A 25,290-nucleotide genomic window follows, 5' to 3' on the forward strand; every position below is an offset into this window, starting at 1 on the left:
GAAGTTGTCAAGGATTTCGTTTTACTTGGATCCACAATCAATGCCCACAGAAGCAGCAGTCCAGCAATCAAATGAAGCATTGCATTGGGTAAATCTTCTGCAAAAGATCTCTTTAAAGTGTTGAAAAGCAAAGGTGTCACTTTGAGGATTAAGGTGTGCCTGACCCAAGCCTTGATATTTTCAATCATCTCATATGCGTAGGAAAGATGGACAATGAATAAGCAAGACCAGAGAAGAATTGATGCCTTTGAATTATGGTGTTGACAAAGAATATTGAACATACCATGGATTGCCAGAATGAACAAATCTGTCTTGAAAGAAGTACAGCTAGTGCTCCTTAGAAGCGAGCATGGCAAGAGTTTGTCTCACATTCTTTGGACATGTTATCAGGAGGGACCAGTCCCTGGAGAAAGACATCATGCTTGGTAAGGTGGAGGCTCAAAAAAAAGAGGAAGACACTCAGCGAGATGGATTGACACAGTGGCTGCAACAATGGGCTCAGGCACAGCAATGATTGTGAGGATGGCACTGGACCAGGCAGTATTTCATTCTGTTGGATATAGGGTTGCTGTGGATTGGAATCAACTCAATGGTACAGAAGAACAGCAACAACAAAGATTCTTAGGTGAGGGGCTGAGACAGAAAAAAAAAAAGATATTTTCAGAAAGCAAAAAGTGCTAAGATAAAAACATAAAAGGGTAATATTATAGAGAATGATGAGGTGGATGAAGCTTGGCAGGGATGTTTTCCCTGAGCAGGCAGCACTTAAACTAATTCCCCAATGAAAAGAAGGCGCCGACGTTTACAAAATCTAGAGGAAGGGTGTTCAAGGCAGGCAAAAAAATAAGTCCAAAGGGTCTGGGGAGGGAAAGAGTTTAGAAGGCTCAAAAAACAAGAAAGACAGCTATAGTTGCTGGAATGAAGTCAGAAGGCAGGAGAGTTTATGATAGATTAGATCACTGTTTATAAAATATTTATCCCTCCCTCCCCTGCTTCAATGGAAGAAATGTATTTCCTTTCCATTTGTCCTGGGGCTTGGTCTCGTGACTTCCTTTGGGCAGTGGTGGTTAGCCAACATAACGTGAACAAAGGTTCGACATATGCTTATGCAACTGACCTTGCCCCCTTACTCTCCTGCCTGTCACCATAAGAATAACATGTCTTGGATAGCTGCTGGTCTAAGGAGGATAAGAGCCATGTGAAGCAAACCCACACATAATCTACAGCTTGGAGCCAAGCCCAGCCAAGTGTAGCCTAGATCAGCCAGACCTCAGCCAATCTACAGGTGTTGAATGAATGCTTATTATTATGTGCCACAGACATTGTATTTTTGAGAATATGAGTTTTCTTAAGAATGCAGTTATGGGGCTCTAAAACAAAACTCCACCACTCATCTGTCAGTTTGTCATACTGTGGTGGCTGTACTGCAATGAAGCTTGAAGCTATACCACCAATATTTCAAGTAACAGCAGGGTCACCAATGGTGGACAGATTTTAGTGGAGCTTCCAGACTAAGACAGACTAAGAAGTAGGACTTGGTGGTCTAAAAAAATTGACCAGTGAAAACTTTATGAATAGCTGTGGAACATTGTATGATAGTGCAGAAAGAGTAGCCCCTCAGGTTCAAAGGCATTCAAAATACAACTGGGGAAGAACTGCCTCCTCAAAGTAGAATTGATGTTAATGAAGTGGATGGAATAAAGCATCCAGGACCTCCATTTGCTGATGTGGCATGACTCAAAATGAGAAGAACCAGCTGCAAACATCCATTAATAATCAGAACTTGGAATGTACAAAGTGTTAATCTAGGAAAATTGGAAGTTGTCAAAAATGAAATGGAATGCTTGAAGACAGATATCCTACCCGTTAGCAAGATGAAGAGGACTGGTATTGGCCCTTTTGAATCAATCACGTGGTCTACTATACCAGGAAAGACAAATTGAAGATGTACAGCATCACATTCATTGTCAAAAAGAACATTTCAAGATCCATCCTGAAATACAGTGCTGTCAGTGGTAGGATAATATTCACATGCCTACAAGGAAGACCAGTTAATGTGACTATTATTCAAATTTACTCACCAACCACTAAAGGCAAAAATGAAGAAATTGAAGATTTTTACCAACTTCTACAGTCTGAGATTGATCAAAGAGGCAATCAATATGCATTGATAATCATAGGAGATTGGAATGCAAAAGTTGGAAACAAAGAAGGATTGGTAGTTGAAAATATGGCCTTGGTAACAGAAACGATACCGGAGACCACATGACAGAATTTTGAAAGACCAACAGCCTATTCATTGGAAATATATTTTTTCAACAACATGAAGGCAACTATACATGTGGACCTCACCAGATGGAATACACAGGAATTAAATTGACTACATCTGTGGAGAGATATGACGAAGAAGCTCAATATCATCAGTCAGAACAAGGCCAGGAGCTGACAGAGAAAGAGACCATAAATTGCTCACACATAAGTTGAAACTGAAGAAAATTAAAACAAGTTCACAAGAGCCAAAGTGCAACCTCGAATATATTCTACCTGAATATAGAGACCATTTCAAGAATAGATTTGATGTACTGAACACTAATGACTGAAGACCAGACGAGCTGTGGGATGATATCAAGGACATCATACATGAAAAAAAGCAAAAGGTCATCAAAATGACAGGAAGGAAAAACCAAAACGTATGTCAGAAGAGACTCTGAAACTTGCTCTTGAACAAAGAGTAGCTGTCTTAGCCATCTAGTGTCGCTATAACAGAAATACCACAAGTAGATGGCTTTAACAAAAAGATTATTCTCTCACAGTCCAGTAGGCTAGAAGTCTGAATTCAGGGTGTCAGCTCCAGGGGAAGACTTTTTTCTCTCTGTCAGATCTGGAGGAAGGTCCTTGTGATGCATCAGTCTTTCCTTGGTCTGAAAGCATCTCTACGCAGGAACCTCAGGTCCAAAGGACTCTGCTCCCCACACTGCTTTCTTGGTGGTATAAGGTCCCCATGAGTCTCTGCTGGCTTCTCTCTCTCTTCTTTTTTTCAAATTGTGCTTTAAGTGAAAGTTTACAAATCAAGTCAGTCTCTCATACAAAAATTTATATACACCTTGCTATATACTCCTAGTTGCTCTCTCCTTAATGAAACAGCACACTCCTTCTCTCCACCTTGTATTCCCCACGTCCATTCAGCCAGCTTCTATCCCCTTCTGCCTTCTCATCTCCCCTCCGGACAGGAGATGCCCACATAGTCTTATGTGTCTACTTGAGCCAAGAAGCTCACTCCTCACCAGTATCATTTTCTATCTTATAGTCCAGTCCAATCCCTGTCTGAAGAGTTGACTTTGGGAATGGTTCCAGTATTGGGCTAACAGAAGATCTGGGGACCATGACCTCTGGGGTCCTTCTAGTCTCAGTCAGACCATTAAGTCTGGTCTTTTTATGAGAATTTGAGTCGCTTCTCTCTTTTGTACCTCAAAAGAGATTGGCTTAAGACACTATCTAACCTTGTAGATCTCATCAGTATAACTGCCGATAATCCATATTACTAACATCATAGTGATAGAATTTACAACACATAGGAAAATCTCATCAAATGACAAAGTGGTGGCTAATCACACAATACTGGGAATCATGGCCCAACCAAGTGATACATGTTTTGGGGGGTCACAATTCAATCCATGACAGTAGCTACAGTGAATGGAAGAAATGATGAAGTAAAAGAGCTAAACAAATAATTTCAAAGGGCAGCTCAAGAAGACAAAGTAAAGTATTATAATGAAATGTGCAAAGACTTAGAGTTAGAAAACCAAAAGGGAAGAATACACAGTATTTCTCAAGCTGAAAGAACTAAAGAAAACATTCAAATCTTGAGTTGCAATATTGAATGATGCTATGGGCAAAGTACTGAACAACGCAGGAAGCATCAAAAGAAGATAGAAGGAATATACAGAGTCACTGTAGCAAAAAAAATTTGTCAACATCCAATCATTTCAGGAGGTAGCATATACTCAAGGAGGAAGTCCACACTGCACTGAAGGCCTTGACAAAAAACAAGGCCCCAGGAATGAACAGAATACCCTTTGAGATGCTTCAACAAATGGATGCAGTACTGGAAGTGCCCACTTGTCTGTGCCAAGAAATTTGGAAGACAGCTACCTGGCCAACCGACTGGAAAAGATACATATTTGTGCCCATGCCAAAGAAAAGTAATCCAACAGAAAGTGGAGATTATATAACTATATCATTAATATCACATGCAAGTAAATTTTGCTGAAGATAATTCAAAACTGGTTGCAGTAGTACGGCATGGAACTGCCAGAAATTCAAGCCAGATTGAGCAGAGGATGTGGAAGCAGGAGTATCATTGCTGTTATCAGGTCGATCTTGGCTGAAAGCAGAGAATACCAGAAAGATGTCTACCTGTGTTTTACGGACTATTAAAAGGCATTTGACTATGTGGATCGTAACAAATTATCTATAATGTTGTGAGGAATGGGAATTCTAGAACACTTAATTGTGCTCATGAGGAACCTGTACATAGATCAAGAGGTGGTTGTTTGTACAGAACAAGGGAATACTGTGTTTTAAAATCAGAAAGGTGCAAGTCAGGGTTGTATCCTTTCACTATATTTATTCAATCAGTATGTGGAGCAATTAATCTGAGAAGCTGGACTATATGAAGAAGAACGGGGCATTAGGGTTGGAGGAAGAATAATTAAAAACCTGTGATATGCAGATGACACAGCCTTGCTTACTGAAAGTGAAGAGGACTTGAAGCATTTACTGATAAAGATCAAAGACCACAGCCTTCAGTACAGATTAAACCTCAATGTAAAAAAAACAAAAAACCTCACAACTAGACCAATCAGTAACATTATGATAAATGGAGAAAATATTGACGTTGGCAAGGATTTCATTTTACTTGAATCCACAATCAGTGCCCATGGAAGCAGCAGTCAAGAAATCAAAAGACACACTGCATTGAGCAAGTCTGCTGCAAAAGACTTCTTTAAAATGTTAAAAAGCAAAGATACCACTTTGAAGACTAAGGTGCACCTGACCCAAGCCATGGTACTTTCTATGTATACGAAAACTGGACAATGAATAGGGAAGACCAAAGAACAATTGATGCCTTTGAATTACGGTGTTGGCAAAGAATATTGAATATACCAGGGAATGCCAGAAGAATGAACAAATCTGCCGTAGAAGAAGTACAGCTCCTTAGAAGGGAGGATGGTGAGATTTTGTCTCATGTACTTTGGACATGTTATCAGGAGGGACCAGTTCCTGGAGAAAGACATCATGTTTGGTAAGGTAGGGGGTCAGAGAAAAAGAAGAAGGCCCTCAATGAGATGGATTGAGGTAGTGGCTGCAACAATGGACTCAAACATAGAAATGATTGTGAGGATGGTGCAGGACTGGGCAGTGTTTCATTCTGTTGGACATAGGGTCACTATGAGTTGGAACTGACTCGATGGCACCCAACAACAAAAACAACAAAGAAAAACTGATGCCGTTTGTTGAATAAATGAGTTCTGAAAAAATTTTTTCTTTTTTTATTTGTAACATGGTATCTTTAGCATGATGCTGGAATTAGCTCCCAGATGTGGGAGAGAACACTGTGTTGCAAGTACTGAAACCAAAAATCCATTGCCATTGGGTCGATTCTGGCTTATAATGACCCCCGTAGGACAGAATAGAACTGCCTAACAGGGTTTCCAAGGAGTGGCTGGTAGATTCGAACTGCCAACCTTTTGCTTAGCAGCTGAGCTCTTAACCATTGCACCAACAGGCTCCAGATACAAGGTACTAGGTACATAGGAATAAATCAGATTTAGGAATCTGGGGGTTATGTGTGGGAAAACATGAAGGCATGAGTGTCAACCACTATGAGATCTTGACAAATTACACCACAGTCCAAGCAAAGGAGCAGCAAAAGTAGTCCAATTCCACTTAGGTGTCAAAATAGAAGTAAAGCCAAACTACTCAAGAAGGACCGGTGACGCTGTTTTACAATTGGAGAGTGGACTACGTAGAGCACCAAGCGGAACTAACATCATCTCCAGGAAAACAATGAAGAGACGCCCAGTACCTGGGAAACTGGGCTGGAAAGAATAAGGCAGGAAATATGTCCCAGGCAGACAGCAATATCCTACAAGTCAGGACAGGGGGCCTCTAGGTTCCCAGATAATCCAGAAAGAAGGGGGTACGTTGGCAGTCTGAACCACTCAGAAATATTTGGAAACATTAATCCTAAAAGTTCTACTGAAGTCCTCAGCACTTCAGCCATCTCGCCAGGAACCAACAGAGACCGTAAAAGAACAGTTACTAACTGCACCAAGGAGTGCTTGTAATATCTTGCTCTCGTTGCAATCCTCTGCCAGTAACTGGCCTGCAGAGATTTGGGCAGATATAATGAACTTCTTTTTCTTTTTCTTCCTTACTTTCAAATACCCATTGAATCCTTTATCTGGTAATAGTAACTTGGTTAGTTTGGAGAAACCCCTCTATCTCCCCAAGGCACACAGCCTCTGTCCATCCTCGTTCCAGGGATAAGAAAAAGAATTGGGCATAACCAATCACAGTCAGAGAGGTTGGTCCAGGGATTGTCAAGTGACGTACTTGGGCCAATATGTGTCATCCCTGGAACTTGATCTGAAACAATGAGGAAGGAAGCAATCTCTTTCTGCTGACATTGTAACTTGGCTAACAAACTCTGCCACCACTTAGGAAGAAGCTGCCCAGCAATAAGACCAACACAAAACAGAAAGATAAAATTAGATGTTTTTTGCAAAATCACGTGAACCCCTGGATCCGGCACTCATAAAAAGGATACTCCCCCTGGGCTTTTCAGTTATAGAAGCCAACACATTCCCTTTTTTGACACTTACAACCAGTAAGTTTTTCTTTTCCTGTAAGTCACTTCACCTCTCTGGAAGTCCTCTTTCCTGACATGTAAAATGATGGCTCCAAAAACTTTATTCAGCTTTGACCAGCCTTGAGACTTTGACTGTGTGACAAGAACAAAAATGATTAATGTGGCATCATTCACAGTCATCCTTGTCTCTCAGCCTCCAAAGAGAGGTCTGCAATTGCCAGCACGTATTTTGTCTTTCGGAAACCCTGGTGGCGTAGTAGTTAAGTGCTACAGCTGCTAACCAAAGGGTCGGCAGTTCAAATCCAGCAGGCGCTCCTTGGAAACTCTATGGGTCAGTTCTACTCTGTCCTATAGGGTCGTTATGAGTCGGAATCGACTCAACGGCACTGGGTTTTTGTTTTTGTTTTTTTTTTTTTGTCTTTTCTCCTTCCACCCTCCTTTGAAAGAGGAGGGATTCCCCCCAGCAGGAGACAGGGCTGGTCAATCTACATAATAAAGAAAGAGAGAGAATGGAAAAGGAGGAAGAAAGATAGAAGAGCAGGAAAGACCTAGAAATTGAAAGAGGTTTGGTGGAAGATTGTAGAGATGATACCCAAGGACTCCCTCAGGGTGTGATGGAAGTAGAGGGAGGTGTAGTGGACAAACTCTTAGGATTAACCTTTCTAATTGCCTGTATGAGCTGGCTTTTGCAAAGTACAAGTATAGGATCTGATCTACTTCTGCAAGAGTTCCAATTGCAGAACTCTGCTTCTTTGACCATAATGATTCTATAAGGCTGAGCTCCAGGGGCCCTGAGTTTTGAAGGGCTGTTTCTCCAAGGCATCTTGCAGACCATCAAGCACCCTTAGAAATCATGACTTTCCTTGTGTGCTGCTGCAGATCCTGCTAACCCTACAGGCAACACCAGAGAGAAAATGAAAGACCCTCTCTCACTTGAGAGGCTGAGTCTGTTGAATGCCAATGAATGAACTGTTGGGAGATTATTCTTATGTTTCCCAGCTGTCATATGGGCTAAAAAAATCAATTGATGGATGAGTGGTTAATCCAACTCTGTGGTTAAGCATTTGTAGTGGCATTTGCCTAGTTGTTCCAGCCATTTCAACAAGTAAATTGGATTGAACACTTGGCAGTTGATCAATGGCTAAGGGCTCAGCCATTGCAATGAACTTAACACCTGAAATACAGTTGTCCCCGGTGCTTCCATGTGGTTTCTTCCGAAGTCTCTTGTACTATTGATTCTCCTCTCAAAATTAGTAAGCAAGAAATTGTATTACTAAGAAATTACAAGAAAAATGCATTATTAGGATTTGTCCAGGTATTTGAGAATAAAATATACATGCCTTTGTAAAAACTAAAGAACCATCAAGAAGACATTATTTGACTTTTCAAGAAATATGGTAAGTCTTCTGAAAGCACATCTCCAAATGCATTATTTTGCTGCTAAAAACCCTCTACTTATCTATCATTATCTATCAATTTCAGTAGAAACATTTCTTGTTATTCATGATCCTCTACGACATAGTCTAAACCTGTCTTTCTAGTCTGACAGCCTTTGAGACTTGCAGTCCACTCATCTCCTCTAATTGCAAGCAAAATTGGCTTTACATGTATGTGTGTATTTTTTGCAAGAGGTCTGGGACAGGGATGCAGAAAGGTTTTACAATTTCTTCAGATTCTGAAAGGAGCTGAAGAGCCACCAAAGAAATTAAAAAAACACTGCCAAGGTCAGGGATTTGAGACTTTGGATGGAAACAAATTGCAATTTTATTTTTACTAATCTCTAACTGAAATTTAGCATTTTTTTTTCAATTATGAATGTAGACTGCAAAGCACAATAGTAGTTGGAGTACCTGTGATTTCTCCATCGGTAGAAATTACAGATGTTTTCATATCAAACTTGTTTTGATAGGTAAAATATGTTCCGTATGTTTGATAAGTTTGACATATGTTTTTATATGTTCAAAACTACTTCGAAATTATGGTAATTTCACTAACTAGATAGTAGGTAAGTGTTAACTTTGGTTTAGGGAAAGACAGTACACAATATACGGAAAGTCAGCGCAACTACCAAGGTAAATTCGTAGACGCTTCATAGACACAACCAAACACCCAGAGGGACTGAGTTGCTGGGGTGAGAGCTGAGGACCATGACCACAGGAGTCATCTAGGTCAAGCGGCATAACATAGTTTATAAAGAAATTCTACACCCAACTTTGTTGAGTATCACCTAGGGTCTTAAAAGTTTGTGAGCTCCCATCTAAGATACATCTACTGGTCCCGTGCCATCTGGAGCAAAGAAGAATGAAGAAAACCAAAGACACAAGGAAAATCTTAGTCCAAAAGACTATTGGACCACAAGTACTACAGCCTCCACCAGCCTGATAGGACCTGATTACCACCACCAACTGCTCTGACAGGGCTCACAATAGAGGGTTCCAGACAGAGTGGGAGAAAAATGTAGGACAAAATTCAAATTCACACACACACACAAAAGACCAGACTTACTGGTCTGACAGACTGGAGGAATCCCAGAGACTATGACCCTCAGACACCCTTTTAACTCAGAACTGAAGCCACTCACAAAGTTCTCCCTTCAGCCAAAGTTCAGGCAAGTCTATAAAACAATAACACATGTGAGGAAAGTGCTTCTTTGTTCAAGCAAGTATATAAGACCAAAAGGGCAACACCTGCCTAAAAACAAAGACAGCAAGGCAGGAAGGGACAGGAAAAACAGGCTGATGGAAACAGGGAACCCAGAGTGGGGAAGGGGAGAGTGTTGACAAGTAGAAGGGATAGCAACCAACGTCACAAAACAATTTGTGTATACATTGTTCAATGAGAAACCAATTTGTTCTCTAAACTTTGACCTAAAGCACAATAATAAATAAATAATTAGATCTCCCCCCCCCAAAAAAAATCATGGTAATTCTTAGACCTACTACCGAAGCTTATTATTTAATGTATTAATAAAATATATGCATTATTTATTATACCCCAATTTTTTATCCACCATTCATCTGTCGGTTTTTCATACCATGGTGGCTTTCATGTAGCTATGATGCTGGAAGCTATGCCACTGGTATTTCAAATACCAGCTGGGTAACCCATGGTGGACGGGTTTCCGCACAGCTTCCAGACTAGGAAAGGCCCTGCAATATACTTCCAAAAATTAGCCAGTGAAAACCTCATGCATCACAATAGAATATTGTTCAATATAGTACTGGAAGATCAGCCCAAATATACCAATGATCATGAAGATCAGGCAACATTTCTTTCTTCAATACATGGGGTTGCCATGAGTAAGAGTACACACCACCATAACACCAATTCTTAATACTTATTTGATAGCATTTTAAAATATAATTATTTCCTTTGTATATTTTATTCAATTAAAAACAATAATCTTCACTAGCCATTAGAGAACCACAAACTAAAACCACAATGAGACACCATCTCACCCCAGCATTACTGGCACGAATCAAAAAAACAGGAAATAACAAATGTTGGAGAGGGTGAGGGAAGATCGGAACTCTTATGCACTGCTGGTAGGAATGCAAAATGATACAACCATTCTGGAAAACGATAAGACACTTCCTTAGAAAGCTAGAAACAGAATACCATATGATCCAGCAATCCCACTCCCAAGAATATATCCTAGAGAAATGAGTCATCACACGAATAGACAACTGCACACCCGTGTTCATTGCAGTATTGTTCACAATAGCAAAAAGAAGGAAACAACCTAGATTCCCATCAACAGATGAATAGATAAACTATGATATGTACGCACAATGGAGTATTACACAACAATAAAGAACAATGATGAATCTTCAAAGCATCTCATAACATGGATGAATCTGGAAGACATTATGCTGATTAAAATAAGTTAATCACAAAACAACAAATATTGTAAGAGATCACTAATGAAGAAACTTATAAAAAGGTTTACACACAAAAAGAAACTATCTTTGATGGTTACGAGGGAGACAAGGAGGGAAAAACATGAAAGAAACAATAGATAAGTGGTAACTTTGATGAAGGGCAAGACAGTACACAATACTAAGGAAGCCAGCACAACTTGTCAGACACATCCAAACTCCCTAAGAAACAGAATTGCTGGGCTGAGAACTGTGGGAACCATGGTCTTGGGGAACATCTAACATAACACAGTTTATAAAGAAAATGTTCTACATTCTACTTTGGTGAGTAGCACCTGGGTCTTACAAACCTGTGAACAGCCATCTAAGATACTCCACTGGTCTCACCCTTTTGGGAGCAAGGAAGAATGAAGAAAACTAGAGATACAAGGGAAAGATTAGTCCAAAGGACTAATGGACTACTTCTACCACGGCCTCCACCAAACTGAGTCCAGTACTAGATGGTGTACAGCTACCACCACTGATTGTTCTAACAGGGATGACAGTGGAGGGCCCTGGAAAGAGCTGGAGAAGAATGTAGAACAAAATTCTAACTCACACAAAAAGATCAGACTTACTGGCCTGCCAGAGACTGGAGAAACCCAGAGAATATGGCCCCCCGACACCATTTTAGCTCAGTAATGAAGTCACTCCCAAAGTTCGCCTTTGAGCCAAAGATTGGACAGTCCCATAAAACAGAGACTAAAGGAGCACGCCAGCCTAGGGGCAGGGACTAGAGGCCAGAAGGGGACAGGAAAGCTGATAATGGGGAACCCAAGATCGAGAAGAGTGTTGACATGTCATGGGGTGGTTAACCAATGCCATAAAACAATAAGTGTAGTAACTGTTTAATGAGAAACTAATTTGTTCAGTGAACCTTCATCTAAAATACAATAGCAAAAAAAGTCTTTAAAAAATTAAAAAAAAAAAAAGAATATCAAGGAAAAAAAATTGTCTAGTTGAAACCAAATGGTTAACGTTTACCCTAGATGAAAAATGAGTAGGCTAGAGGGGACAGGGAGGCTAGATTAATGGAAACAGAAGAACCAAAATGGAAATAGCTAGAATGTCATCTGTCTTAATTATCTAGTGCTTCTATAACAGAAATATCACAAGTGGATGGCTTTTAACGAAGAGATGTTTATTTTCTCACAGTAAAGTAGGCTAAAAGCCCAAATTCAGGGTGTCAGCTCGAGGGGAAGGCTTTCTCTCTTTGTTGGCTCTGGAGGAAGGTCCTTGTCCTCAGTCATCCCATGGTCGAGGAGCTTCTCAGGCACAGGGACCCCTGGTTCAAAGGATGCGCTCTGCTCCCAGTGCTGCTTTCTTGGTGGTAAGAGGTTCCCAACTCTCTGCTTGCTTCCCTTTCCTTTTATCTCTTGAGAGATAAAAGGTGGTACAGGCCACACCACAGGGAAACTCCCTTTACATTGCATCAGGAAGGTGACCTGAGTAAGGGTGATGTTACAATCCCACCCTAATCCTCTCAACATAAAATTACAATCACAAAACAGAGGACAACCACAGAATACTGGGAATCATGGCCTAACCAAGTTGATGCACACATTTTTTGGGAAACATAATCCAATCCATGACATTCCACCCTTTGGCCCCCCAAAAATTCACATCCTTGCAACCTGCAAAACATGTTCACCCCATCATATCACAGCAGTCTTAACTCCAAGTCCAAAATCTAAAAATTCCTCTTCATCTCTAAAATCTAGAATACAAGTTATCTGCTTCCAAGGGTACAATGGCAGAACAGCAAAAGCTAGACATTTCCATTATAAATAGAAGAAACTGGAGGGAAGGTAGGGGTAACAGGCACCAAGCAAGTTACCAGAACACATTACATTAGCCATCAAAGCTTTGAAAAGAGTCCTCTATTCTCTGAAGGAAGTTTACACAATAACCCTGACCTCTTGCCAAGCACTCTCCGGATTCTGAGTGGAGGCCTCTCAGCCCCGTGCTTCAGCTCCGCCTTCCAGGCCCACTGGAACAGCAACTCTGCTGCCTTGGCTTTAGACCACCATTCTCATAGTCCAGCTGAGTGGCAACTCCACCCTTTGAAACCCCTAAGGTCATGGCCACACCTTTCGAGACTGAGACAGCTCAGCTTCTTGTGTTCCTTGTCTCTGAAGCTTGTTTCCTGGTTTCTTGGCCTCTCAGCTCCTTGGGCCTCACACCTGCATCTGCCCTGCTGGAGCAAGTGTTCCAAAGCTCAGGAGCTCCTCTGATAAGTGCTCGGAGACACCCAACTCTGCCAGGAAGCCTCCTGCACACAGGCACTCAGCTCTCTTACTCCGTGGGTTCGCTCCAGCACACTCTGGCACTGGTCTTCTGGCTCTGCTGCTGTTGGTTCTCTGCTGTTGCCACTTCTCTGCCACTGTAGGTTCTCTGCTGCGCTGGTCCTCTGCTACTGTCACAACCTTATCCATTCAGTTTCAAAACCACTTCCACATTTTAGGTATCAAAAAATTTTTTTTTGTTGTTGTTGAAGCAGGACCCCACTCTCTCGGTACCAAATTCTGTCTTAGTTATCTAGTGCTGCCATAACAGAAATACCACAAGTGGGTGGCTTTTAACAAAGAAAAGTTTATTTTCTCACAGTAAAGTAGGCTTAAAGTCCAAATTCAGGGCATCACCTCCAGGGGAAGACATTCTCTCTATGTCAGCTCTGGAGGAAGGTCCTTGTCCTCAATCATCCCATGGTTGAGAAGCTTCCCAGGTGCAGGGACCCCGTGTCCAAAGGACGCACTCTGCTCCTGGTGCTGCATTCTTGGTGGTATGAGGTCCCCAATCCTCTGCTTGCTTCCCTTTCCGTTTATCTCTTGAGAGATAAAAGGTGGTGCAGACCCCACCCCAGGAAAACTCCCTTTACCTTGTATCAGGGAGGTGACTTGAACAAGGGTAGTGTTACATCCCATCCTAATCCTCTCAAAAAGCTACAATCACAAAACAGAGGACAACCACAGAATACTGGGAATCATGGCCTAACCAAGCTGATACACACATTTTTGGGGGGAACATAATTCAATTCATGACAAATAATAATTGTCTAGTTGAAACCAAATGATTAGCATTTACCCTAGACCAAAGATGAGAAGGCTAGGGGGGACAGGGAAGCTAGATTAATGGAAAGAGAACAACCAAAATGGAAATAGTGAGAATACTGATATATTGTGAAGAATGTAACCAATGTCATTGAACAATATGGACAGAAATTATTAAATAAAAACCTAATTTCCTGTACAAACTTTCACCAAAAACACAATAAAATACATTTAAAAATTACTGATATAAGTGAATTAACATTTTCCATTGTGACTTTGGATTTGTCTATTTTTCTTTGTAGTTATCTCAACTTTCCCTTTTTATAATTCAAGTCCATGCTTTTAGGAGCAATATGAGTACATTTTTGAACATTTCAATAACTACCTTTTAAGTGAGAAGAGCCACATAGTTTCACTGTTTCCATTTGCATTTATAATCGTTTTCTTGTCAAGTAACCGTAAATAAAGTAGAACTGCACTCCATTGGGTTTTCAAGGTCGTGACCTTTTGGAAGTAAATTGCTGGACCTTTCTTCCGAGTCACTTCTTCATGGGTTCAACTGCTAACCTTTCAGTTAGTAGCTGAGGGCTGAACTGTAGGTGAATTGACATTTTCCATTTTGAATAAAAAATATATATATATTAATCTGTGAGGGCATCCATGGACCTCACCAGATTGTCAAAGAGGTAAGGGCACAAAAAAAAAAAAAAAAACCAGAATAAGAACCCCTGGTATAGGCACTTACATTTACCAAAGCTCTCTCTAGGCCAGTTGGCTCCTGGTTTGATATATTTACCTCAAGCTTCCCAACAACTTCACTCTTGCTCAGTCGATTCACGCCACCGGAAATGCCTTCTCCCAGTCATCATAGTCTGTCCAAATCCTGCCCCTTTCAAGGACCATCTCAAGCACTTTTTCTTACAGGAGCCTTGTCTCTGTTAATGTTTCCAACCATCGAAGAAGCAATTGCTCCATCCTTTGAATCTCTGCAGCCATGTGCCTGCAGCTTTCCCATGTCGTTAATAAGTTAAAAGAGTGTGTACCAGCAAGCATAGCAGGGTAACGAGTGTGAATACTTGCACTAGCCTGTCAGGATCTGAATTCTGTGCACACCGCTGCCCAGCTGCAGTACCTTAGACAAAGTTCTTCACTTGCTGGTTACCTCGTCTATAAAACAGGAATGGTAATGGAAATCACCTAGTATGGTTGTTAATAGGAATTAAAGGAGTTGTTTCACATAAACCCCGTGGAACAGTGGCTGGAATATAAATGAGTACACCAACAAAGTTAATTATTACCTTTGTCTGGTTCCCACTATCAGGTAAAGAGTATCTGGAGAGCAGAAAGTGCTTCCTATTACTCTCTTCTTTTTATTGTTCCTAAAATGCTGCCTTTTACACAATAGATATATTTTGAATTGAACACTTCATTATTTTTTTACGCTGAATTGGGGTGGGCCTAAATGAAAGGGATCCCAAGATACCAGCAAAACCTGGTAAGCTATAGATAGCTCTGAGAAAAACGAAGCTAATTTTTGTTTCTTGCCTTCCCAAAACCTAAGTCCCTTTTGGAAATGTCAGTATTACAAGTTTGGTAAAGTAGAGGTCAGCAAAACCAAGGGAAACCCTAATGGAAATAAATTGGTGCATCAGTGGGTTCAAACTGATGATCACAACCACAGTAGCTGCATCAGTGGGTTCAAACTGATGATCACAACCACAGTGCCGGATTGGGCAACATTTTGTTCTGTTATATACAAGGTCACCAGGAGCCAGAGCTCCATTGATAGCAACAAACAACAACACTGTGCTCAGCCTAACCAGCCACACAGCAGCACTTAAACCCCACAAGGAAATTCTTCTCTCTGACAGGAATCATACGAGGCTAGAAGAGAAGCCTTCAACAGGCATAGTTTCTGAAATAAATTTAAACGAGGGATGTGATCCAAAATTCACAACATAAGTAAAAGGAAAACTCTCAGGTCACTGGGGTTATCTCCATATTGAACCTGGTTCCAATTTCGTCCTATTAAACTTAAATGAATAGACTACTTTTGAGATATAGATGATGTTATACAATGTACAAAATGCTCTGAGAACCCAGTGTAAAAACCACTTATTTCAATTATTTCTACTTTTTTTTTTTTTTTAAATCAAATACATATATGCTTACAAGGCCAGCCCCGGCTTAATGGAAACTTTGGAAAGGCATTTTGTTTTGTGAGAATTTAAGTTGGTATGCTGCCACGGAATTAGCTTTAATTTTGTGAGATTGCCTTATAGTTATTAGGAATTGGCTCTACGTAGCTGCCTCAAATGAAGCTGAGTTCTGTGAAAATAATTTTTGAAATGTTTGCATGGCATAATTTTTAAAAGCCACCACCACCACCAACAACAAAAAACTTTAAGACTGTTGAATGTATTTTATTTCATGCTCTTATTCTAATGGTGCTTTTGGCTCTAAGCCCTCCATTACCACCATTTTATTTCTTCCTTTATATTCGATCCCACTTTCCCCACCATAGAATGCTCTGAGCATGATTGGATTCAGAATTGAGCTGGCCCATGGCACACTAACATCTGTGACTCCTCTCTCTGCACAGAGGAAGAGGAAAGGAATAATGGAAGGAAAGAAAGCGCTTTCTCTCCGTGGGAAAGAGCTTTGGGAACACAGTTTAAAAGAAGAGTCTCTTCTGGATGGTTTTTCTAGAATACATGCTCTACCCCTTCCCTGGTCCTACTTTCTTAGCTATCTAAAGACACTGCTTTTAAAACGCTAAATAAAATATTGTTAGGACGCTTCTCTTTCAACACTAGCATGTAAGTTTGGTAAGATCGAGAAGATCATGAAGCCTATATTGCAACCTCCAGGTGAAACTCAGCAGAGCTCCTGGTGATGAAGGCAAGAACTGAGCTTCCATACAGCTGATTCTCAGGCAGGGGACCTTCAGTCCCTACAAGACCTTCCTGCTAGCTTAATTTCTAAATTCACTATCTCAGAGCTCTTTGCACTGTCTCCATCTCATTGGAATGACCATCATTTATGAGTAAGGTTCATACTTTGCCACTACGTCCTCAAATATAAATTGCAAATTAGTGTGTGCATGTTCCCTTCCTCACCACCCATGTGTCAGTCATACTGTGTTTGCTTGCATGTTGTTGCGATACTGGAAGCAGTATTTCATATACCAGCATGGTGACCTGTGGTGAACAGGGTACAGTGGAGCTTCGGACTAAGACAGGCTAGGAAGAAAAATCAGCCAATGGAAACCTTATGGAACACAACAGAACATTGTCTAACTCACTTGCTTTGGACACATCATGAGGAGGGATCAATCCCCAGAGGAGGACATCATGTTTGGTGAAGTAGATGGCAAACGATGGTGAGGAAGACCTTTGGTGAGATGGGCTGGCACAATGGCTGCAATGATAGACTCAAACATTCTGGTGATAGGATGGCGCAGGACTAGGTAACATTTTGTTCTGTTGTACATGAGGTTGCCATGAGTTGGAGTTGACTGGACAGCAGCTATCTATGTCCCCTTCTAGCCCATATTTCCACACAGGTGGGATAAAGGAAGTGCATGGTAGAAAGTCTCTAATATGGCCCCCGATGAGCCTCCTGGTCTTCACAGCCTTGTGTAATCCCCTCCCCTTGCATGTGGGCTAGACTTACAGACTTGAGAATGGAATGTGGCAGAAGTTTTGTTACATGTGATGTTACTTTTAAGATTAAGTGTAAAAAGACTGGCTTCCCTATTAGGTGCACTCTCATTTTTCTTGGGTGGCCCACCCAGGGTTAGGCTGGCTGCCATGTTGTGAGGCAACCCTATGCAGAAACATACATGGCAAACATCCAAAGTCTTCCGACAACCACATGAGCGTGCTTGGAAGTAGATCTTTGAGATGCTTTGGGATGCCTGCAGCCTGGATCAACAGCTTGACTGTAATCTCATGAAATTTTTTACTTTAAGTATGTCCCAAATATTGAAGTGGACTGATCCTAAAAAAACTATCAATTGTTTACCTGAAATTCAAACTTAACTGGGTGTCATGGATTGAATTACGTCGCCCCAGAAATGTGTGTATTAATGTGGTTAGGCCATGATTCCCATTATTCTGTGGTTGTCTTCCATTTTGTGATTGTAATTTTATGTTGAGAGGGTTAGGGTGGGATTGTAACATCACCCTTCCTTGTGTCATCTCCCTGATCCAATGTAAATGGAGTTTCCCTGGCATGTGGCCTGCACCACCTTTTATCTCTCAAGAGACAAAATGAAAGGGAAGCAAGCAGAGAGTTGGGGACTTCATACCACCAAGCAAGCAGTGCCAAGAGCAGAGTGCATCCTTTGGACCGGAGATTCCTGTGCTCAGGCGCTCCCAGACCAAGGGAAGACTGATGCATCACAAGGACCTTCCTCCAGAGCCAACAAAGAGAGAAAGCCTTCTCCTGGAGCCGACACCCTGAATTTGGACTTCTAGCCTACTAGACTGTGGGAAAATAAACTTCTCTTTGTTAAAGCCATCCACTTGTGGTATTTCTGTTACAGCAGCACTAGGTGACTAAGACACTGGGCATCTGCATTTTTATTTGCTAAATTTGACAATTGTAGACCTTGAGCCAGAGGGACCCAGCCAACTAAACTGCATTGGGGTTCCTGATGTACAGAAACTGTGAAATAACAAATATTTATCGTTTGCAGTTGCTACATTTTGGAGTGATTTGTTATGCAGCAAAGATAATGAATACAAGGGGCATTTGTAACAGAGCAAGCCAAGGGTAAAGAGGGCAAGTGATGATTGTGGTACCAACATAGGCAAATGTTGGTCCAAGTAATTATTTTATATTCTCAACTTTGTTGAAAAATTACCCATTCACAGGGTGTTAGGTAGCCATTAGGGGTATAAGCTATAGCCAAGAATTCCTGGAATCCCAATGACTGGGAGGAAGAATTATCCTCAGGCACAGAGGTGCTATATAGGGCTGTGTTTCTCAAATTTTAACTTTCGTGTGGTTTTCCTGGTGATCTTGTCAAAAAGTAATTCCTGGTTTTGCAGGTCTAAGGTACAGTCTGAGTTTCTGTTTTCCCAAGAAGTTCCCAGGTAATGTTGATGCTGTCGGTTGCTAGATGACAATTTAAGAGCAAAGATATAGGACACTTTCCCTTTCTAAGGGCCTTATCTGTGTAATAAACCAGACTGAGAGAAAGTGTGAAGCTCCAGGGGAAGAATGGATACAATATAAATCCTCTCATCATGAGATACTCTCATGGTCTTAGAGTATCTCAGGCTCTTGGATGGGAAGAATGTTAACAATTGATCAAGGAGAATCTGTTTCCATTATCTTCTTTTTTTTTTTTTTTTCCTTTCATATACTCAGAAGCGATTCTGAGGGGCTTATAAATCAGAATTTTGGGGTATATATGTGTCATTGAGAGGAAAGCAGAATTTTGTCCTACTGCTTTGATTTTATTTTTTGCCACAAACTTTAACTGGTTCTGAAATTTTAATAGCATGAATGGAGGACATTGACTTTTTCTGTTATACATTCAGGTGATTTTTTATTATTATACAAACAGCATAAGTGCATTATAGAAATCAAGCAAAAATAAGAAAGTCAATACACTGTATTCCCATAAATGAGGTATCAATATTACTAACATCTTAGTGTATTCCTCACAAATGGACCAATAAACAACATCATGCTAAATGGAGAAAATATTGAAGTTGTCTAAGATTTCATTTTACTTGGATCAACAATCAACGCACATGGAAGCAGCAGTCAAGAAATCAAACAATGTATTGCATTGGGTACATCTGCTGTAAAAGACATCTTAAAGCATTGAAAAGCAAAGATGTCACTTTGAGGACTAAGGTGCACTCGATCCGAGCCATGATATTTTCAACTGCCTCATATGCATACGAAAGCTAGGCTATAAATAAACAAGATCAAAGAAGAATCTATGCCTTTGAATTATGATGTTGGTGAAGAATATTGAATATATCATGGACTTCCAGAAAAACAAACAAATCTGTCTTGGAAGAAGTACATCCAGAGTGCTCCTTGGAAGCAAGGATGGCAAGACGTTGTCTCGCATACTTTGGACATGTTATTAGAAGGGACTAGTCCCTGGATAAGGACATCATGCTTTGGGGGTCTGCAAAAAAGAGGAAGACCCTTGATGAGATGGAGTGACACAGTGGCTGCAACAATGGGCTCAAACATAGCAATGATTGTGAGGGTGGTGCAGGATCAGGCCATGTTTTGCTCTGTTGTACATAGGGTTACTGCGAGTTGGAACCAACTCAATGGCACCTAACAACAACAACAACATATAAATATATATAGAGAGAGAGAGAATTATATGAAGGAAATGGCTCACACAGTTGTAGAGCCTGGAAAGCCCCAAGTCTGTGGGTCACCTGGGAGGTTTCTCCTGACTCATGCAGCTACAGGGACTGGCGAACCCGAGATCGGCAGGTCAGACAGCAGGCTTCTGGGTCACAGGCTGTAAAGGTCAACAAATTCCAAGATGGGCAAGTAAGATGGCAGTCCGCTGGCTCATAGGTTACAGAGGCTGTTGAATCCCAAGATAAGATCAGCAAGAAGACAGCAGGTCACTGACAAATCCCAAGATCAGCAGGCAAGCTGCTAGCTCAAGTCCCAAGAACTGGAAGTCAGGTGAGAAGCCAGCTGAAAGATCCAGACTAAGCAGAAGCCAGTGAGCTTTGCCAAAAAGTTCACATATATTGGATGCAGGCCACACCCACAAGGAAACTCCCTTCCAACTGATTGGCTGTTGACAGCAGATCTCATCATGAAGGTGATTACATTATATCAGATCTCATTATGGAAGCGATGACACCATTACATAGCTGCCAAACTACATCATAACTGCCGAACCACTGAGGATCACAGCCCAGCCAAGTTGGCACACGGCCTTAACCATCACATCTTATCTCGGGTGCAAGTTGGAGTGGTGAATGCAACATAGATTACTAAGTCCATTATTTCAGCCATGTACTAGTCATTTCACCTTGGTAAGTTTATTCACTCACTTTTACGTACATTTCCACATTCATTAAATACAGATATAATGACTACCTTATAGCATTGTTTGGTGAAGATTAAATCAGATGTCCCACAAAAAAATATAGCAGATGGAATGTAATAGAAATTTAATAAATATTATGTTCTTTTCCTCCCTACAGGGGACTCCAGGGCTCAGGCAGCTTTTGTCACCCCTTAGTAGTTGCCACCACCCACTGAACCTTCCAAGGTTCCTTTCTTCTGAAGATTTATTAGAGGGTGGGATAGTTTCCCCAGATTCTTGCTTACAATCTGTTTCCAAGATAAGCTCCAAGTTCCTGGGTGGTGCAAACAGTTAATCTGCTTGGCACTAGCCAGAAGGTTGTCGGTTTGAGTCCACCCAGGTGCCTTGGGAGAAAGGCCTTGCAATCTACGTCTGAAAAACAAGCCACTGAAAACACTATGGAGCACAGTTCTACTCCGACACACTTAGGGTTGCATGAGTCAGAATTTACTCAACAACAACTGGCAACAACCCCAATCCCCTGACCCAGTCAAGCCCGGGCTAGATCTGCTGATCCCAGCTGACCCTCAGTTTCAGGAGTGCTAATAAATGATTGTTATTTTATGCCACTGAGTTTGGGGTAGTTTTTCATGCAGTAATAATTAACCGATACACTGCCTCACATAAGAATGATTACTTTGGGCCATTTCCTCACAGAGGAAAAGAACATTTTAATAATAAATAACTTAAGCTAGGCGTATGCAGTAGTTTTGCCACTTTGGAATGGTTGGACTTTAAATTTTAATTATTTCCCCAGTACTAACAACCATTGTGTTCTTATGTTTATCTAGTTCCATGATTGATGTAATACTTTGGCAAGAGTTGATATATTATAAATTGTGGAATTCTTTGACTCTTTATAGCATAGTTACTCACATTGTAGGTATAGAAGTTATGGCCCTTTCAAAATTAAAAATAAGCATTTTAATGTGTATTAAAATTTTTGTTAATAATTAGTATAATTTGTATGTGAAACAGTAGTACTCACATTATCAAACCACAGACTGACTTTATTTCTCCTACTGCCTGATTCAACCTGCTCAGTAGCCACAGCCATCTTTAGTAGGCCTCATAGGTTATCTGCCTGCAATGAGTTTGCAAACTGCACAGTTTGAGGGAACAGTTCCCATGAGACTTCCCTCACTTCAGATACCAGCTGCAAATTCAGGGGTCCCCAAGCCCACTTTCACTTGATACCAGCTCACTACAAATTCAGGAGTTTCCCAAAACCACCCTCGGGTCCAATAATTTACTAGAATGGCTCATGTTGTTAAGTGCCATTGACCCTGTGTACAACAGAACATAACACTGCCCGGTCCTGCACCATCCTCACAATCCTTGTTATGCTTGAGCTCATCATTGCAGCCACTGTGTCAATCCATCTCGTTAAGGGTCTTCCTCTTTTTTGCTGACCCTCTACTTTACCAAGTATAGTGTCTTTCTCCAGGGACTGGTCCCTCCTGGTAACATGTTCAAAGTATTTGAGATGAAGTCTCGCCACCCTTGCTTCTAAGGAGCATTCTGGTTGTACTTCTTTCAAGACAGATTTGTTTGTTCTTCTGGCAGTATATGGTAAATTCAATATTCTTCACCAACACCATAATTCAAAGGCACCAATTCTTCTTTGGTCTTCCTTATCCATTTTGTCCAGCTTTCATATGATATGAGGTGATTGAAAAATATCATGGCTTGATTCAGGTACACCTTAGTCCTCAAAGTGACGTCTTTGCTTTTTACTACTTTAAAGAGGTCTTTTGCAATAGATTTGTCCAAGGCAATGTGTCGTTTGATTTCTTGCCTGCTGCTTCCATGGGCATTGATTGGGGATCCATGTAAAAAGAAATTCTTGACAACTTAAATATTTCTCTGTTTATCACGCTCAGCATACAGATTGAATAAGTATGGTGAAAGGATAAAACCCTGATGCACAGCTTTCCTGATTTTAAACCACGCAGTATCCCCTTGTTCTGTTCCAACGACCACCTTTTGGTCTATGTACAGGTTCTCAGGAGCACAATTAAAGGTTCTGAAACTCCCAGTCTTCACAATGTTGTCCACAGTTTGTTATAATCCACACAGTCGAATGCCTTTGCATAGTCAATAAAACACAGGTAAACATCTTTCTGGCATTCTTTGCTTTCAGCCAAGGGCCATCTGACATCAGCAGTGATATCCCTCCTTCCACATCCTCTTCTGAATCTGGCTTGAATTTCTGGCAGTTTCCTGTTGATGTACTCCTGCAACTGCTTTTGAATTGTCTTCAGCAAAATTTTACTTGTGTGTGATATTAATGATATCGTTCAATAATTTCCTCTTTCTGTTGTGGAATGACTTATAGAACTCAGGAAAGTACTATACTTACAATTGCAGTTTTATCACAGTGAAAGGACACAGATTATAATCAGCCAAAGAGAGAGACTCAAAGGGTAGAATCTGGGAGGGGTCCGAACTCAAATATTACACTCATTCCCTCTCTGTGGAGTCCTGAATGGTATCATCTCCTCTCAGATACAATGTATGATGAAACTCGAAGGGTATTGCCAGCCAGGGGAACTCACCTGAGCCTTCGGTGTTCAGAGTTTTTACTGGGGCTCCAATCACATACAGCCCATGTGGCTTACCTGTCATCTCCAGCTCCTCCCAGAGGTTGGACTAATCCTTTAGACTTCAGTTCCTCCCGAGGTCAGAACTGATAAGGCGTGGCTTAAAGATCCCAACGCATTGTTAGACTGTCTGATTGTCCATGCAAACAAAGACACTTTTATAGGAAGGACATTCCAGGGGTCTAGAGATCACCTCTCCCATTGAGTCTGCTTGGACTCATGGCACCTCTATGTGTGCCAGGGTAGAACTGGGATCCATAGAGTTTTCAGTCGCTGATTTTTCAGAAGTAGATTGCCAGGCTTTTCTTCTGAAGTACCTCTGGGTGGACTGGACCCTTCAACCTTTCTGTTAGCAGCTGAGCTCGTTAACCATTTGTGTCACTCACCTGGCACGACCTCTTATAGGTAGGGTTAATTCTTCATTTTACACACTGCCCATCCTTCAATAAAGAAATAACTTCTGTTCACTTTAATTCCCCAATCCATCTCATTTCAGTATTTTGCATATCCAGACCAGTGTAACAACTAAACTCTAAACTTCATTGAAAATGTAAACTTATCCCTTTGCCAGTTCAGGTCATTTTGAGCCAGAAAGCTCGGGGTGAAAAGAGGCATGATTCACTTCTGTGCGCCCCTGGCTGGCAAGGCTCCCCTCCCCTTCAGCTAGCTGCCTGGACTCTCAGAGGCAAAGGCAAGAAGAGGGTAGGGAGAGGTAAAGAGTGGGAAACTCATGTCCCTGACGATGGTCTTCTGTAATTTTTTCCTGGATGTGGAAGTCATCCTTTTATGGAGTGCTTTGCTGATTTGGGGGCATGACCACATCTGTGGGACTCTCTCACCTGCAGGTCCCTGGAAAAGTGATGTAATGTGTTCCTTACCTGGCCCCCTCTGCTCTTGCTTTTATTCTTGCGGCCCCGCTGCTTAACTGTAGCCTTCAGCTCGGCTAACACAGGCTGTGTTCGCCAGCTTGAAGCCCTTCAGATTTCTTTAGTGGGAGTCAGACACTATTCCCCCAGAATCAAGGGTCACACACCAAGGCATCCTTCCAATGGCAGCCTTGAAGTCCAGCTTACTAGGCAAGGGACGTGAAGGGTAAGGATGGGGTTCACAGCAAAGAAATCTTCTACCTAAACCATAATCTCTCCTGTGGCCCTAGGGCAGGTGGGTGCTAAGATTTATAAAGCAGTACTTGAATGTCAGCTAAGGAGGATCAGCCAACTTTGGAGCATGAGAGAGTTGACACCTAGTGTTGCTGGAGCTTCAGCCCATTCTACGAATTCCATTATAACATCTTCTATTACACAAAATGCTGTCCCTGCGTGGTACAAGTGGTTAATGTGCTTAGCTGTAACCAAAAGGTTGGAAGTTCAAGTCCACCCAGAGGCTCCTTGGAGGAAAGGCCTGGTCATCTACTGCTGAAAAACTAGCCATTGAAAACCCTATGGAGATCGGTTCTACTCTGACACACATGGGTCACCATGAGTTGGAGTCGACTCAATGGCAACTGTTTTTGTTTGTTTATTTTTAAATACACACACACACACACACACACACATCTTTCTCCATCTTCCAAGTAAGGACAGCAGAAAGGGAAAGCAGGGAAGACCATTGTCTTATAGCTCACTGAAATATTTATGAAGAAATTATTAACCACATGTGGTTTCCCCACTACTCCCCTGCCCCCCCACCCCACCGTTCTCTCAGTTTTAATCTTTCACAGATGCATTGATTTGACATTGCCATTCCTACGCAT

This window comes from Elephas maximus, chromosome 9, assembly GCF_024166365.1.
Source record: "Elephas maximus indicus isolate mEleMax1 chromosome 9, mEleMax1 primary haplotype, whole genome shotgun sequence".
Lineage (NCBI taxonomy): Eukaryota > Metazoa > Chordata > Mammalia > Proboscidea > Elephantidae > Elephas > Elephas maximus.